This window comes from Falco rusticolus, chromosome 13 (assembly GCF_015220075.1).
Source record: "Falco rusticolus isolate bFalRus1 chromosome 13, bFalRus1.pri, whole genome shotgun sequence".
Taxonomy (NCBI): domain Eukaryota; kingdom Metazoa; phylum Chordata; class Aves; order Falconiformes; family Falconidae; genus Falco; species Falco rusticolus.
The window spans coordinates 22,511,834-22,530,114 of record NC_051199.1 but is presented as its reverse complement, the minus strand read 5'-3'; the positions used below and the strand labels follow the sequence as shown (position 1 = coordinate 22,530,114).

The 18,281-nt window shown below is 39.2% G+C and overlaps 1 protein-coding gene across 7 annotated transcripts in view; it reads right to left on the bottom strand.

Moving 5' to 3' along the window:
- TBL1XR1 (TBL1X receptor 1) overlaps positions 1 to 18,281 on the bottom strand; it is a 117,877-nt gene that overhangs the window by 41,020 nt on the left and 58,576 nt on the right. For 2 of the 7 annotated variants that reach the window (XM_037406830.1, XM_037406831.1), the window contains exon 1: positions 10,231 to 10,473. The exons of the other annotated variants lie outside the window; for them this stretch is intronic. The gene's annotated coding sequence lies outside the window, so the exon portion shown is untranslated. Of the gene's footprint in view, positions 1 to 10,230; positions 10,474 to 18,281 lie in introns of those variants that run through there. 7 annotated transcript variants of the gene reach the window in all.

The following is an 18,281-nucleotide window of genomic DNA, read 5'->3' as shown; positions in this document are numbered from 1 at the left end:
AAGAATCCACATATCAAAAAAATACTGTTTGAAGCAGAACATACTTAATAGTAAAACAGATAATCTTGCCCCAAATGGAAGCAGCTCAGGAAAACAGCAAGCTATTTTCTAAATACCAAACTCCAGCCACAAAGGCCACAAAATGCATTACTAGTAACACTGACACTTTCCAAATACCTCCTTAAAACAAGAACTAAACCCAAGGAAGGCGACACATGCCTTAAACAGCATGTAGCATTTAAGACTTTGCCTCATCTTTAAAATAATCATTGACCTCTAAGAAACCCTCAGCTATTTAGTCTGTTACTAAGTTGAAAAAGACTTGGAAATGTTTTTTCCTTGTGTTGATTGAGGAATTACAGAATATTTTGGTCAGTGATCATTTTCCATGTTTAAATTCCCAAAAGATTCAAATAAACCTCTCCCTCCTTCCTGCAGAGTCCCTGACAGCTGAATGGTCATTTGTCTCTTAAAATATGGGAAGAGCCCTGGGCGAGAGAAAGGGGAATGCTACAACCACTGATGGCACTACAGCCTCCACGTACAGAGAAACTGCAGCATTTGTTTAATTAATATTTACATATTCATGGTTCTACTTTTCAGAATGAGAAGATACAAATGCTATGACCTAGATGTGTGAGAAGTAAATGCTACAAAGCATTGGAGACTGCCAGCTTCCTCACAATAAAGTCAGTTTATCCATTAATACATTTCTATGAAAAACACTCCAGTACCACCACCCTGGACTTGAAAAGCATCCTGGTCCTTCCCTGTAACAACACTTACTGACAGTAGCTCACAAGGTAAGTGAAAAGGTCATGGCCCTATATTAATGTAATTTTAATTCTCTTCTAGGCTATTACTGCCTTGATTGTATGTATCAACTGTATTGCTAAAATTTAAATTAAAATAATAATAATAATAATAATAAAAAAATCAGAAGCAAAGTTTAAAACACATAAAAGTTTAACTCTAAGATGAATGATAGTGCAAAGGTCATTAAAAGGGCATGCTGATCCTGCTGGCTGAACTAACAAGAGGGAGAAATAAGTTTCAACACTTAACATGCTTTGAACTTTGTAAATTTTACTTCTACATTGAGTATGTTTCATTCATTGAGTAAACTGTTTCAAGAAAATAGTTGGTATTACCCCCAAAATGACACCAAACGGGAGGAAGACCCAGGAGGCCCTACAGCAGAGCAGTGTACCACCACAGCCTCAACAGAAGCTGCCTTAAGAGGAATTCCATTCCTCTCCACAATTCCCCACAGAGCATACACAAAAACACAACATACACAGAGCATCAGAAATTCATCATTGCATTAGCCTCCCTACAACAACACCAAGAAACCTGTTTACAGTTAACTAATTTGCCACAGGATGGAGAGGGCTGAGAGGTGCACAGCAAGAATTGGATGCATGGCCCAACTTAGCAGATCCTTTAAGAATGGCTAAGTGACTAAAGTAACTTTTCAGATGGACCCTAACAGCCAGCTACTTCTGCAGTCGCTTGCACCACATAAGGTAACCTTCAGAGAATCCCCTAAATTATATTTATCCTGGAAACACTTTTATTCTGTTTAATAAGTATCAGTAGAATTTACTGCCTGTGCTGCAAAGACACATTACGTAGAGAAAATATGTTCCCCTCACCCCCTTTTTTTAGTATGTTAGTGATACGAACAGAATTTCTAGCATGTAGGATAAAAACTTCATGTTTAATTATATTCCTACCAAGCGATGTGATGAAATGAAGCACATCACAGAGTGCTCACCTATAATCACAGGGTAGGATTTCCTTTACTACATCCACTCTTCAGACTTTGACTCTGCAGTAATGCTGCAGATTGTTTCGTAGGTACATGATTAGTCTTTTTTCTTTCTTACAAGATGCCTATCTACATGTATTTTTCAGAGAATCTGAAAAGAATCAAACTGAAAACCTACAGTCTCATTAAAGAGGAAAAAAAAAAAAAAAAAAAATCAGAGTTGAGCAGGAAGTGAAGGGCTAAAGAGATTTACCAGCCTCAGGGAGAGGACAGGAACAGAAAACACTGCAAAAATGTGGATGATTTTGAGGACCCAACATGTTACATGACGCTCACTGGCAAGCTTAACGACTGTATCTGTTACTAAAATGCTCACGCTCCGTAAGAATTTGTGCATCGTGAGCATGAAATCTTCCCCTCTGCAGCTTAAAATAGCTATACATTTAAAAACAGTACACAAAAATATACATTACTTCCCCATTTCAAGATTAATTACAGAGCAGGAATTTTATCATACTACCACCAATACACGTGATGATGCCACATGTAAACATACTGCACTTATTTTGGCACAGGACAGCAACAGAAACGATAGATTTAAAAGGATTCTGTGAAATGTCACTCTCTCCCTTGAAGTAGTTTATTAGTATCGGTGAAGTTGGGAGCCAGGGTACCCAAGAAGGCCACGCTGGATTAATCTGCCACTAGAGCGTGCTCCTCTATCAGCACGGAGTCCTATTTACCCATTTCAGGGGTGGGGTTTTTTCCACAACCTTTTCCATTTTGCTAACTGAAAGAAACACAGGGGGAAAGTGTCTTGTACTTCTCTAAATTGCAGCAATATAGCTATCTAAACTAGATTGACTTAATCTTTTAAAGGGATAGCTTTGTTTGCAACCCTCTCAAGCTTTTGGACCGCAATTTCCATCACAGATTCTTTTCTTCCATGACTTGTAGCTGAAATCCTTACTACTATTAGATTGGGACTTCTTAAGTCAATGCCATTTTTAAAAAATAATCAAAAATTGATTTTCAACAAACAAGTAACATTTCTTTTTTGAATGACTGTCTAGGGTTTTTGCTTGTTTTGTTAATAAATCATGTATAGTTAGGGGAAAAAAGACAGAAAAGTAAATTATGTACTCATAAAAAGTACTGATATGCATTTTATAAATTGCATATGGCCCGTTTGGGAGAGAGGAATGATTTGCTTTCAGGAAGTAGTGTTTACTGCTGTCTTCCCCACTAGACCACCTGTTAATAGTATTTGATGTTGTTTTCTTCCTGTATGAAGAGCACGACTATAGCAAAGACTGCTACCAAGCCAATGAAAAGCGTGTGTACAGAAAAATAATTCAGTATAAACTGACATTAAATGAAAATGTAAGTCTCTCTCTTGAACTTAAAGCCATGCGAGCTCAATGCACGAATAAGGCCTTATTTTTAGTCTGTCCTGTGAGTGCAGCGTAATTTCTGGTCTGCTTCTCCCTCCGTTTGCATAAACCCAAATGTTACCACTGAGATACTTGATCTGCTCACTACGATTTATTCCCTCTAATCCCCCTATTTCAAAGACCATCCAACCAACAAATGTCACCAGCAGAACTGAAATCCAAGTAATACATTAACAAAATAAGGGTTGGTTCATCTGCAAAACCAAGATTTGCTTTTCCATTTTGACTCTGCAAACAGCACCACTTTTTGCCACAGCTGAGAAAAAACACAACTAACAGGAGAAGTGACTTGGAATAAACCAGAGTCTTGCATTGAAAAATTCATGTTGCCTCTTAGAATCACTCTAGAAGCGTAAGCAAATCTGACTGCATTGATTGCTAAACATTTCATTATAATTCAGAAGCTTACACACAGTACAACCAAACACAGCATCAGAAGTTAAACTGACAATAAATCATTTATCGCATGCAAAGTTTAAGAACACAATTCACTGAATAATATTTATGATCACAAAGTAAACATGATAAAAGTGCTATTTCCTTGATAACAGCAGACAGTAATTTCAGAACAAAACACAAACACTCATCACAGAGTTAAGACTTCAAAACCACTAACAGCTCTAATCCGACCAAAAGGGACTCTGAGCGAGATTGTTCTGATACGCTAAAATGTACACAGGGAAGTTTGAGCACTATGGAAGTTTAGAAGTCTCTGGGTCATAACCATAATCAAGGGGAAAAAAAAAAAAAAAAAAACCACAAAAAAACAAACAAACCAAAACAAACCAACCAACCAAACAAAAAACCAGGAAAATTTTAACCTGTAAATTTACAGCCCAACTAACATGATCCATAAAGCTCCCCAGGTAGATGACAACCAGACATGGATTAAAATGCTATAGAGATAAGCAAAGCTTCAACAATATTGCATCTTCAAGTGTAACTGTACTAGTAAACATTACGTGTTAGCAAAAGTTATTCCAGGTTCTGAAAAAGAAACTATGAAGTTTAAGATCTTTATCTGTAAAACATTCATGTTCTGCTTTGACTACCTCAAGGCAACGTCCCAAGCAAACAGGCATCTTCTCTTCCTCATCCACTGTAATTTCCGTAATTCATCCTTTTAACGACTTAAGAAGTCGTGTATTCCCAGTGCAGAGGATATTTTCAGAGAGCATTGATGATGCTCAGAAAGTCTTACATTTGACTAGCTGCTGACAGCACATCAAGGAAGCAGCAGTGTGTACATCTGTATGAGCTTCGGTATACTGAGGAGACAGGTTTCTGAGCTTTATTGTGTTGCGCATTCTTCAGATGAGATGTCTTTCAAACACTAAATGAAAATGACGCAGGAATTAAAGAACTGGAGCTAAGTGACTTGCATTTCCTGTTGTCCCATTATTCTTTATGCATGGAAGACAGGCTTTTTTCCATTCCTTCCTTTCTTTAGTATTTTGCAGCATACCTCCAAAAAACTGGTATGTATTGCTGTTTTTTCATAGACTGCTTATATACCGCCTATCACATGATATTACTTGTATACATTTCTATAAAGTTACTCGGTCAGACTATTTTGGAAACAACACAATGCAATTCTCATTCTTTCTATTTGAGAGAGAATCCAATTCTTTGGCCTGATCATAATTCAAACTGCTTGGCCTAAAGCCTTCAAGTTTTATTTTTCTCAGTGAAGAAAATCAAACACAGGAATGATTTTTACCAAACTGGAAGGCAGGAGCATTTCATTTTTTAAAGGTTGCTTCTACTAGTCCTGTTTCACAACTGGTGTTGCAAATGCTACAGGCACTACTTCGCATACTCATTAAAAATTATCTCTGGAACTCTCTCTCCTGAAAAAGCAGCCTTCAAAATGTAAGCCACTCAAAAGCACTGCAAAGCTGGTCTTCTTTCTCATTCCTGAAAATCCTCAATTTTACCATTTTAAAATGTAGTAAATATCTTTTTCTGCCCCCTTGTCATTCTACATATAATCTCGAGCAGCTTACTTTATGGCATCAACCATTATCACTGTCACCGTTCCCAGAGCAGAGGGCTGCTACATACTTCGTGCCTGCCTCTGAATTCATGACCAGAGGTTCAACCCCACCACAAATACAGAAAACGAGCAGCCTTCATCTTTCCGTTCACCCCTGTTAAGCCAATGTCGCCGTGTTCTCCCAGGAGAAAAGTGTGAGAGTTGAAACACCGCAAGTGACAGCAGTCAAAGACACTCAGAAATAAGGTCTGCCCTCGCTGCTCTTGGGCTGTGAGAAGGCAAGAGCCAAACTGCTGGGCAGTGTCCGTGTCTTGCGGGAGCCTCTGTTCCTTTCAAATAAATATCAAGTGGCACTTCTGGAATGGAGCACACCCCTCAAACTGGGCTTCATCTTACTTGGTATGCAAGTAAAAATAGTGGGATTTTGTTCTAAATTGGGCAGAAAGCAGGTTGTATCATAAGTATGTCATATCTAATTAAAGTTCATATCACTGCAATAGAGACTCACCAATATAGATACAAACATCATTTGGCAGCCACAGTGGTTTTCAAACCTGCAGCTGGAACATAGCTCACAACATGAAAGCATAATAAAGCTACTGACTGAATAGCCTGCTTTCTAGGATTCAGGTATATTTTCTGTTATTTTATAGCACTGTAGTAACACTTTACTAGAGGGAAAGGCAGGTTCTTGGATTTCAGAGATGCAACTCAATGGGTATATGGAGTTACAACACAGATAGCTCTTGTATTCTCTCAGAAGACTTGAGTTAAAACTCTTGGCTTAGGTTTGTAGTGAAAATAAGAAGGTAGCATTAATCTAGTCACCACTTATTCATAAATTACATTGCAAAACCCCCAAACCTTCATTTACTTAATAGGAGCCCAAGAGATTGTGGAGGCATCTGTCAAAACTAACAGCAAAAAGAAGGTGCCTAACAAAGTCTTTCAAGTAGCAGTTGTAACGTACGTATCATCTACTTATGGAGACAAAAATCATCTTGGGACAGATGGATTCACAAAGCCAACCAAACAACTCAAACCGAGCTTACCAACCCCTGTGGTTCTGCTCTATGGAAAAGATTTTCACAAGGAAATATGATTCTATTTTTCTCCAATTTTGGAAGCACTGCAGCTGTGCATTGCTTAATAATTTAGTTTATTAAAGGCAAAAGGACTGTCAAAATCTATACAAACTAATTTGTCGTGCAGCAATTTTACATTATTGGAATCTTGTTATAATCTGACTAATGCACGCTATCGCTTTCTAACCATGCTTATAATTGGTTTCTTGGCTGTACAGGCCTAAAGACAGTAATCCAAAACATCTTCCAATTACACTGAAAAATATGCGTGTTTGCAGAAAGTTACATTACTTAATTTTCAGACTCAATGGGCCTTTAATAATATGAGATTAAAAAAATGTTTGCAAAAGGACACTAATTTCTGGTGCTATTCAGAAAGGTACTTGTTTGTGTAGCAAAATACCATCTTGAGACCTCTAAACGCTGAAGAAACGTACTGAGATACTGAAAGGAACAAGAGACAAACTCAAGAAGAAAAGGTAAACAATCCATTCAGATGGGAAAATGTATTTCAAGTCTATACATCCCAAACCAAACATGAAACCCAGCAATTAAAAGGTTCTGTACCTCAATGTTTATGTAGGTGTGACAGTTACTGAGGAACTTAACTCTTTTAATTCCAACACACGTAACTGCCTATTGCCCTTGCCAGCAATTCTTACTGGGGCAGCTGAAGTTCCTTGAATTTGTTGGTAGATCAGCAGCAGTTCAAAACACAAGAACTTTGTACAGGAATTATTGCTTAATATTCCCAGAGCACAGAGTTTGACAGATGCTTTCACTGCAGTACCAGGATTGGCATACAGGTAATTTTTAAGATGCTTAAAGAGTTGTGGCCTGCTCTATTAGGCCACAAATATAGCTTTGACAAATACAGTTTACTATTTTTGATAGAAAAGATTAGGAAGTAAACATTACTAGGACAAGCGGCATTGCCCAGGGGCAGATATGCTTCTTAGCAGAGGAGAAAACATTGAAGTTGCCACTTGAAATGCAAGAGAATTTTTGTAAATTTTTAACATTAGAGGTTAGGGGTTTTTTAAACTACTACAAAATCTTAAAATTTGTCTATAGATCTTGGCAGATTAAGTGTGCACCTTGTGATGGATTCTCATTATTACAGTAAAATCAACAGGACTACATTACATACAGGTCAACATGCAATAAGCACATGCATAGATACAATATTCCCCGAGTCACATGGAACTGAAAGTAAGAATAAGGACTGTCATGCAAAGAGTCAGAAAAATATACGGGAACAAACACTGCAAAACAAACCCCTGACAGTCACTCCCAACATGCCTCACACTGACTGTGAAATGAGAAAATCATGCTTCAAGTGTCCCGCAGTTTAAACATGGGCCTCATTATCTGCCTACATACACAACTCCCACCACAACAGGCAAATGCTTTAGCAGTGTCCGTCCTTCGACCACTGTGATCTGGACAAACACTACCAGCCACATTTCATCAATGGAGAATAACTGAACCTTAAGCACTTCTTGAAATGGCCTGGATCTCAAGTGATGGATGCTGGAGACACCAGCCTCTCCAGTTAAGCTCGCTGCATCAGTAACACAAGTTGTTTTTATGTTGGTTCTCTGCCCAGAGCTGTACTGTGCATGGTAAAATACATTAGAGCTAGAAAAAAATAACACCTTAAAACTGAAATTGTTTAATATCTGCAAGGAAACAGAAGTAAGAAGCGTGCTCCAGAGATTCTGTCTATCCTTAACTGTTTCTTTCACAACGATGGTGCTATGAACTGTGCTGGAATACATGCAGACACACAGCTTTGGGGAGACCGGCAGCAGAGAAAAAATATAAACAGCTCCTCACCTTTGGAAGCCCAGGAGGGCTATGAAAGCTCAAAGCCCTGCACTATGCCTCCTCCATCACTGACAACCGTGCCCTCCAACAAGCAAACAGCTGTAGTGCCCTACCCTCCAAAGTACAGGGTATTAAAAGACAGAAAAGTACATCTGCTTGTTGTTAGACGGGTGGCACTAACACTGTTTTCTCCTCACACTTGCAACAAATGCCGAGAAGACCTTAACACAGAAGATACAGCATGTGGTCAAAGGTGCTGCTGCTGCTTCTGCTAACAGGTGAGTTTCACATATAACAGCCAGAAGGGTTTCAATCCAGCAATAGCTAGCATCTTCTAGGACACAGTGTAAACCTCCTAGGACAGCTAGCTCAATGAATGATGTCAACCCTTTAGATAGCGGGGAAAAAAATTTTTTGTTCCCCATGAGTTGAGCACTCACAGCAAAGATACTCGCACAAGAGGGACAAGATGCAAAGATGATGCACACAAATTTCACAACCAGCAGTCACAGCCTGGGGTATCGCAGCACTGCTCTATCCAGTTTAGCGGAATGCATTTTAAAATGTTTGGGTATGTCACAAACCAGATTTAAAAATATCAAACACATTCAAAGTATAATGCATCTATCACATAATCTCCCTGCCTTATTACAAATTCATTTAAGAATTCATTAAAAGAACAAGTATCACACACTTACCAATTTACAAATGAGTCTAAGTGCGAGACAGAAGACAGGAGGCAAGGTGAATAGGTAGAAGAGATATAAACCTATGTTGAAATTTGTCCCATCAGAGCAAACCAGAACATAACATCTCTTTGGTACAGTAACCCATGTGCCATGAGAAGCAGTGTGCACTTGAATGCATGTTTTACTCTGATCCCAAAGGATTAAGCTTCTTGTGAGATGCTCCTTCTTATTTTATTCCTCTTCAGTTTATCTACGAGCTACCCACTTCCAGTGGAGGCCTAAAAACTGCCCTGTGTTTTACTTTGTGTACAGGAAAACATATGGTACTGATACTGACTTAAAACTCACAAATTAAGGTGAGATGTAGGCAATGCATCGTTGGCTTTCCTCTTAGACATTGCTTCAAGAGGGAGGCTCTTCTTGGAATAGTTTAACTGCCATTATTTTGATACCATCATCCTCAGAAAGTGGTTTTGAGAAATATGACTGACTTTGCTTTCAAGCTTTTGATTGCAAAAGCATATAAGCATGAATGTTACTGAAGCAAAAGTTTCAGAATTAAATATATATGCAAAGAAGGATACACAGCACAGATGAATAATATATGCCTATAAATAAGCAGAAAAATAGACTTAAAATATCCACATAACTATTAATTAGTTATTAATATTAGATCTCTGGTCTATTTCCCTTCAAATTAGCCACCCACTAGCAAAATGTCAATTGCAAAACAAGAGACTATATTTATAGTACAACCTACTTTGAATTTTGAGAGACACGTCAGCCACTGCTAAATTACAATAGCCCCATTGTGTGCCTTCCTAAATTAACACCTAACTTTCATTACAGGCAACTGTATGTACAAATGTCCGATTCTATTTTAATAGTACGATTACAACACATGAGTTGGTACAAACATTTTTCCATACAGAAGTCTACATGAAGAGAAAGGCGGGGGGGGGGGGGGGGGGGGGGGGGGGGAGGGGGGGAAGGTAGAGTTAGATAATTCATCGGTATGAAGCTGGGTCAGACATTGGCACAGCCATACCTTAAAAAGGTCCTATGCAGCAGTGATGCTAGGAGGAGGGAGCATCCAGGAGACATAAGAAATTCTTGGATCTGATTTTATTATTTCCCATGCAGAGACGAGCTTTGATTGCTAGTACTACAAGCAACGTACCATAAAATACAATACAACACGCTACTCCATCTTTAGACTGTATTCATACGGAAGACTTGCCAACAAAGGGGAAACAACCTCTCTAACAACAGATCTTATCAATCAGTGGGGGAAGGTGTATGCATCTCTGTAAGATACCCTGCACAAAACCACGCTGGGTCCAGACCAAGTCCCCAGGTGACTGCCAGCTCACTAGGACGGAAGACACATTTTATACGTGGCTACCTGCTGAAATGCAGAGGTCCCTCTGTGGCCTCTCCAGCTTCTCTTCTCTCATGAAAAAAAACACATAGAGTACAATCAGCATGGGACACCTCTTCTCTGCAGCTTCTGCAAGTGACGTAATTCAGGGCTTCTCTGGCAAAACTAGACCATGTTGGAGATTTCAGAGGAAGTCAAAACTCACTGCAGTGAGGTGGTTTTTTTTTAAAGAATATGGCCTATTCCACTGAATTTTCTTCTGGTTTGTATTTTGTGATTTCCTTGAACACGGTTCTCCTCCCCTCCTCTCTCCAGATGCCTGACACTATCTGCAGAAAAAGTGGAGAAAAAAGCATCGTGCAGAGGTTCACAGAAGATGGAGAGCTGGAGGGAGAAACCCTGGCAAGACACACTAAATTGTCTCAAGCCTTCTGCTGAGAGAGGAGTGGGACTCTGTTTCGGGTATGTCTGCCATAGACAGGAAACAGAAATAAGAGAAAGAATTGCATAGTTACAGTTCTCTAAACAAACTTAAGACTAAGGAACATCATCTTCTCAACAAGAGGTGACCTGTGCTCACATTTCAGTGGGTAATAGTCTCTTTTACAGTTTTATAGCAGATTAATTTGCAATGCTCAGGGACGTCTAAAAGATAGACTTGAAGAGAAACACAGCAATCACTGCTGCTCATCTTTCCTCTTGGTATAAAATCACATCACTTTCCATCAGCTTGCAGAAGCATACTTCTAATAATGCCTTTTACAGAACCTCCTTCTACAACCAGCTCTTTTATTCTTGTAAAAAATTAACAAAACAAAACAAAAAAAATAACCTCCCTAGCCTTCAGATCTGCACAAAACCAGTGGCCCTGTGCCAGCTGTTTAATTTCTCATGTATTTATGCATACCAAAGTATTTGTACAAAGAAATGAATTGTAGTTGCAACTAATTTTGCACGCTGCCGATTCACCTTTAAATCCATGGGGAGTCAAGAGAATCCTGAATTATTAAGATCGTCATTTGCTATCTGGGAACAGGATTGTCTATGCTTTCCCATTTCCTAAATCTTCCATTTATCTTAAAATTCACTTTAAGACTGTAACTATTAAAAACTAGAGGAATCAAAATTGAGAAAAGGAAACAAGAGCTTCAAGAAGAAACAAAATATGAAGCCAGCTGGGCTCCAAAGCCATTTTCATCACATGGGATATTTTTATATCCATTGTACATTTTATTTTTTCAAGTAACTGTCACACATGTAAGCAGGAAAGCTGTGAGGTACTCACAGGAGATAAGAAAGAAGAGATGAATGTGGTCCCATCCATCCCTTGCTGGGCTTTTCCCTTACATATGCTGAAAATATTTAAACATTAAGGAGATAATTTAAAAATTTTCAGGATTACGGTGGGCTTGACCAGCTAAGTGAAAGTCTCCACTATCAGCAAACTTCATTCAAGCAATGGCTGTGGGCTCCACATGACTTACAGCTATGAATAAAAACTGGAGCCCAGATTTCTGTAAGCAAATTTGCCTCTAGCTGTAACACTGTAATTGATCTCACATCACCTGCTTTATACCAAGCCAAGACCTAGTTCGTATCTTCAGATTTTTCTCCTGTTCCAAAGCAGATTACTTCAACAGCTTATCTTAAAACATGCAAACACTATCAGCAGAAGGGTATTTCCATTTTAAAATATTTTTTAGTTACACTTATCCTAGGCAAAGCTAGTATTACAGATGGAAGGACATTTGACATGATTTTGATGGTTTAATTAATCTTAATAGAACTAGGGATAGAATTTAGAGGTTTGGGTATGTTACGGAGATGAAGGCAAGTGGTTTTCTGGAAAGTCCTGTCTCATACAGACCACTCAAAAAATCCACAACAAAAACTTCTTTCAAACCACAGAAAAAAGAACAAGCCAATAACAGACACTTAACCCCTACTGCTGATAGATGAACACCCATTTCTAAGTAGTACGTCTTCAGATGATTACTGCATATCCCACAGGCTCCCTGCCACTGCTTAGGGCTGCTTTCCACTAGACAAACCACACCTTTTATGGTCAATCTGGGTGCATCTCCTGGTGAGAGTATTCCTACTCAAAAGACACCAGGGAAGCTACCTTTCCACTGACTTTAACAGAAATAATTCTGTTAATATATGAACTGAATTTAAGTAACTATTACTGAATATTCTATTATCCAACCACAGAAACAATAAATCCTTTACCTGAATTACAGTTAAGAAGGGAGTTAAATCCAATGACCCTGTGCAGTACAGCAAGAAAAGTAGACATGGTTATTCACTCATACAACCTCTGTGGACAAAGATGAGGGCGAAAGCATGATTCAGCCTATGGAAGGCGGTCAGAGGCAGAAGAATGAGTCAGCACTGTCAATGATCACAGGCTTGAACTCTGGCTCCTAAATCTGCTAGACTCTTATAAATGTTATTAAAAATATATCCAAAATGTTACTTTCCGCCCAAGTTGAAGAAAACTCATCTGTCTATTCAAAACAGCAACACTCAAATGAGAAAGAGGTTCACCGTAGATATACCACATCATGTATTGGGGGGGACACATGCTAATTTTGTCAGAAGAAAATTGAGCACCCTTGCAAGTAGTTAAGGGTTTGTAGGGCTTTTTAGACCTATTGTACGTTTACATGTACATACTATATTTTTATAAGTGCTAGAAAATTATAATAGCAGATCAATTTTTGTTCCCTTTTATATTGAAAAGCAAACTATTTAAGCACTAACTACCCCCGATAATGCAATTAAAACCTGACCCGATTTCTAGACACAAATGAGCTGCGTTCTTCACAGCATAGCCATACATTTCCAAGTTCATCCCTACTTACCCTGCCTTCAATTCCTTTTCTAACACCGAAACCTCAGGAAAAAAACGAGGCTACTACAAATCAGTGCCTCAGAAGAAAATGAGCAGATATGCACACAGGGGGAGTGGGTGGCAACCCACACAGCTGGGCTTCCATGACTTGTAGAGAGGGAAAAGCCAAACAAGTCTATGTGCAGTTTTACATCATTTCTCTGCACTGCAAAACAGACAGCAAGTGAATTACAAGACTGCAAGGCCAGGATTATATAAAACCAAAAACCTCTGGTAGTCATCATCTTTACTATCCAAGTATAAATCACAATGTGCGTTGATACAAACCATTGTAAAAACTCTGATGTGGTTATACACACTTGGATAAAATGGAGCTGTACAAAAGATCTACAAAACACACACACAGTTAAAAAGCAACACACGCAACAGATCATTTGGGGTTTACTCATTTCATTTAACGTTTTTCTGTTCTATTTCAGGCACCTCTCTTTCTGCTCAAGGAACCTTCACAACAATTAAAACCAGACATTATGAACATCATTATTACCACTATTTATTTGAGTAACAGCAGCCTTCAAAAGACCCTTTCTCAAGATAGGGGCCCCATTGTGCTAACATTGCATAAACACATAAGACTTGTTCCTGTGCTGAAGAGATTGTAATCTAACCAGACAAGGTTGATAAAAGCAAAATGTCAACAACAACAACAACAACAACAAAAAAAATCTGTGCAGGACTGTTGTTTGTTTCGGTATATTGTCTTTAGACCATCTGCTACTCTTTCTTACCGACCAAGGTCCTCCAGATAGTCTGTACCACTGCTGCTGCTGATTTTGTCTTCCTAGCACATCCCATTAAAAAAAAAGTTAAAATATTTCCTCTTCTGTGGGAGGCAAAAAACACTGAAAAGTCTTCAAAGATAATGAAAGTGCCAAGATACAGCTCTTCTAGTCATTCCTGAAAGTGCTAGGTGTTTCCAAGTTAGGATAAATACAATGCTGAATATTGCCATCTTTATCTCAATTCATTAACTATGTCTCTGGTCAGTGAAATGGCATATTTGTAGTACTAAACGAGGATTAAATGCTAGCTCTTGGTTTATGTGCAAAAAAAAAAAATCTAGATAAAGAGCTATACAGCAGTCTATTCTGTGTTTAGAAAAAACAATTTATATACAGCTAGTAGTGAGAAAATGCAATTTCTCTTACTTACTAACCATATAGCAAACAGCTTCCTACAGACAGGCCCTCACTCAGCCCCAGTGAACGCGCAGAAATACGGGCACTGAGCTAGATCAGAGCCTAGCGAGCAGGGAAGTGTTTTGAGGGAACAGGCTGAGAGGCGAAAGGAAAAAGCAGCAGCACGGGAATAGGCACTTCTCCTGTTCTTGGCTCTGGCTGTTAGGCTGAGTTAAGGAATGCCTTATTAAACAGCTGAAGCTCTAGAAATTTGCAGCCATTATCCTAGTGTGAGGCAAAACGTTACACATGCACTTCTGCCTGTCTAGGAATCTTTCTTCATTCAGCAAATATTTAGTAGATTTCAGATGCCCAAAACAAATGATTTTTCTAAGTGTTACTAAAAAAATCCATACAGCTCCCCTAGATTTGGTTACAAGTGATAAATAAATGCATTTCCTACAGTGAAGTCCATGCTTTACAGATCCTACAGCTACCTCTCTCATTGCAGCTTATTACAGGAGAAAGAAAGCAAAAACCTTTCTTCAGAATGCTCCTTTTTGGAAGAGTTTTTGGCATTCACCTACTACTACAGAAACAATTGTCCCCCTCCCCCTTTCAGTATATTCCTGCTTTTCGACAGCATTGTACTTTTCATTTAACCCAAGATGTCTACCATTAAATTCTCCTAGGAAGACACAGCAAGTCAGGGAATGCTTTACCTTTTGACAGTTCCACTATACCTCAGGAACGTAAGTGATTCCCCCGAACCAATTCTTCAACTAAGCTTCCTAATTATAGCGTTCTTATCACAGGATGTCAACATACGATAGCAGAGGCGCGGGTTTGCACACTGAATTGAAAATAAAGATAGCCACAAAATTACTCTTCAAACATGCTAAAACCAAACACACAGTAATAGTGTACTATTGTTTCTCGACCCTGACACCGTGTGAAGCACGTTGCTTGCGTACACAAGCCACAGCATTATCCTCTGAATTGTCCTAAGTGATACTCGGCTCCCATAAACCATGCAAGGGCTACAGACACCTCTCACTGGGCAGTCACATTTCGCCCACTTCTGTTCCCAGACAGGCCCTTTTATTTGACCCCTAGGCAATTTTCATGGGTGTAGCCAGAAGAGATATGTGAGGCAGGGCTTATTGTTTTTTTGAAATATATAACTACTCTGACATGCATTAATTTTCCAATGGAAGATTCCCAGGGAGGTAGAGCTCTTCAAAATACAAATGACATGCTGCCAGGCAAGAGAATAAGGAAGCAAGTGTGTTACTCTGTGACCTAGATCTCCTCCGGGGATCTCCAAGCTCCTTTCCTTCCCCAGAGCACTGTGCCTACAAACCACTGTGGATTTTCCACTGGATGAGTTATAAGTCACAAAAATATGTGGCAAAATTAACTGCACTTAAGCTGCAATGCTTTTTCTTCAAAAGCAAGCACTGGTATGCTTCCTAACTTGCATAGTTGACACCTTTTTAAGTATATGTCACTTGCCACAACTGTAACTTGGCACTTCCAGTAACACTCTGCTCAGGCTTTGCTGATATTTCCCCACTCATGCATTGTGCAAGAAGTCCCAGATCAATCTTGGGTTAACACAGAACCTTAGGAACCCCCCAAAATTAGTATTTTTTCCATATGTTTGCTATGTATAGATGCCACAAGTTCTCTTTGGTGGGTTTTAGGACTTACATATCTAACGCTCCTTTTCAAAACATTACTTTTGAAGACATCTACGTAACAGATTAAACTCTTTGTCAGATTAGACAAAAAAATTACTCCAAGACCTGCTAGATGCTTCTGAATTTGCTGAACTGTAATGTTTGTATTCATTATATTGTTTTCTCCCAGGTGACAGTTTCTGTCCCATGTTCCTAACATAAGGACATGATTTACTTCTGTATGTGTCAAACTCATCTGGCAAAACAACATGGCTGAAAGATGGCTGATGTTCTCTACAGGTTACACAAAATTAGGCATTCTTATCTTTCAAAAACAAAATCTGTTATTCCACAAACTGTGCTCGTTAGGAAGACCATGGGGCTCCCTGCTTGAGCCCAATTTGTGTTAACAGGCGTCCATCTTAAAACTAGTGAGGGTATTTTGCCTCCTGTTATATTATGGGAAGATTATCCCAAAAATCTTACTCCCCTGGTGAATGAGATCTGTTTTCCAATTTCCAGCCTGAACACACTCCTTGCAAGATACACACATTTCTTCTTATCCCAGTGCTGTCTTCAATCTAACATAGAAAGCAGTTGCACTCGCTCAAATCTTTATGAACCCTTCACGTACTTAGAACAAGAAATTACATCCACTCTCAGACTTCACTTTCACTGGATAAACCAACCAGCCTCGCACTGTCCTCTTGTGAGATGAACTCAGCTCTTCCTTTGCCATTTCCATAGTCCTCTTCTACACCTGCTCCACTTCATACTCATCCTTCTTGAACGTGGTCTACCAGAGTAGTTCAGTGTTACACATGAGGACTTGGTGGTGCTGCCTTGCACATGAGCAGCATTAACACTTCTCTGTTCCTACTACAAGTACCTCTTCACCTCACCGATTTTATGACTACTTTTTCAGAGCTTCAGGATACTACAGAAAAGATATTCTTTGATTTTACTGGCTAATATACTCAAGTCTTCCTGTTCCTCCATCATTTTCAAGAGATGAGCACCCAGGTTAGGGCAAAATTCACATCTATCCAGGAGTGCACAGCCACGCATCTTGTGCTATGAAATCTCGGTCCACTTTTTCCACTCAAGTCTTAAAAGCTCATCCAGCTCGTCCTGTAGGATACTCTGTTCCTTGTCTAAACTGACAACATCTCCCAACTTTATGTCACTGGCAAATTTTTTTGCATACTCCCTCTTACAGTGCCAAGTTCGTTAGTGATTATATTAAAGTCAGCTGAAGACCAATTCTTAAGGCAACGAACTTCCTTTAGGCCCAGCACATCCCATCTGAGCACAAAACAACGTGACCTCCCCTTAACATGCTCCTTATTCACCTCACAATTCTTCTACAGTATCTTATCAGTATTTTAACAAACAATTTCCGATGAATTACTGGAGCAAGCACCATACCACAGTCTAGCCAGATTAGCCCCAGCATACTCTTTTGTCTAAGCCCAAAAATGAACAACTTTATGAAAGACAGACAACACAGATCCCACTATAAGTGTCCACAAAGACCAGGTACTTAAGTCTTGTCTACTGTGATTCTAAATATAAATAAATATATGTAACTATATGTACACACACACTACAGGGTAGCAACCCTTCCTCAGTTCCCTCCTAACGCAAAGGCAGAGCTCCCATGAACTCCAGACACAGGGACATTAGGACTAAGGTACTTCAGAGGATCACAGTTATGCTATGCCATAACATTAATTCTTCTTCCAAATCCACATCTGACTGTGTACGATGGACAAGCAGTCCAATGAAAATGAGAAGCAGCAGCAGCAGTCCAAGGGATACTGTCAACCTCAACAGGGTAATCCCTGCAACTGCCACGACACAGCCATATTACAATACAAAGATCGGTAGTTTATTTAGTTGGTGTTAGGAAAAAAAGGAAATTCAGTTCAAATACATGGACCACCACAGAGCCAACCACAGCACGCGTGAATAGGAAAGAAAAACACAGGCAGTGCTTGTTGCTGCAGGCTACAAGGAGGTAGGTATGCTGAGAAACCTCAGTCAGCTTCAGCAAAGAGAACAGTGGAACGAAACTGGACGGATCAATGAAGGCAACTTCACAACAGCCTATTCACCACGACTTCCAGCGTGAGACAAAAACTAGGACACACAAGAGTCTGCCTGCTGACTGGGGTGGCCTTTCAGCCAGGAATCTAGTAAACTACAACAGCATAGGAAATATCTTAGTAATAACCAAAATCGAACGATTAATCACAAAAGGATTTTGATTTTAGAAAAAGTTAAATATAACAGAAAGTAGGAATTAGGTTAGTGGAAAGGTATGCCAACAATCTGTTCCAAGCAACATTCACAAAG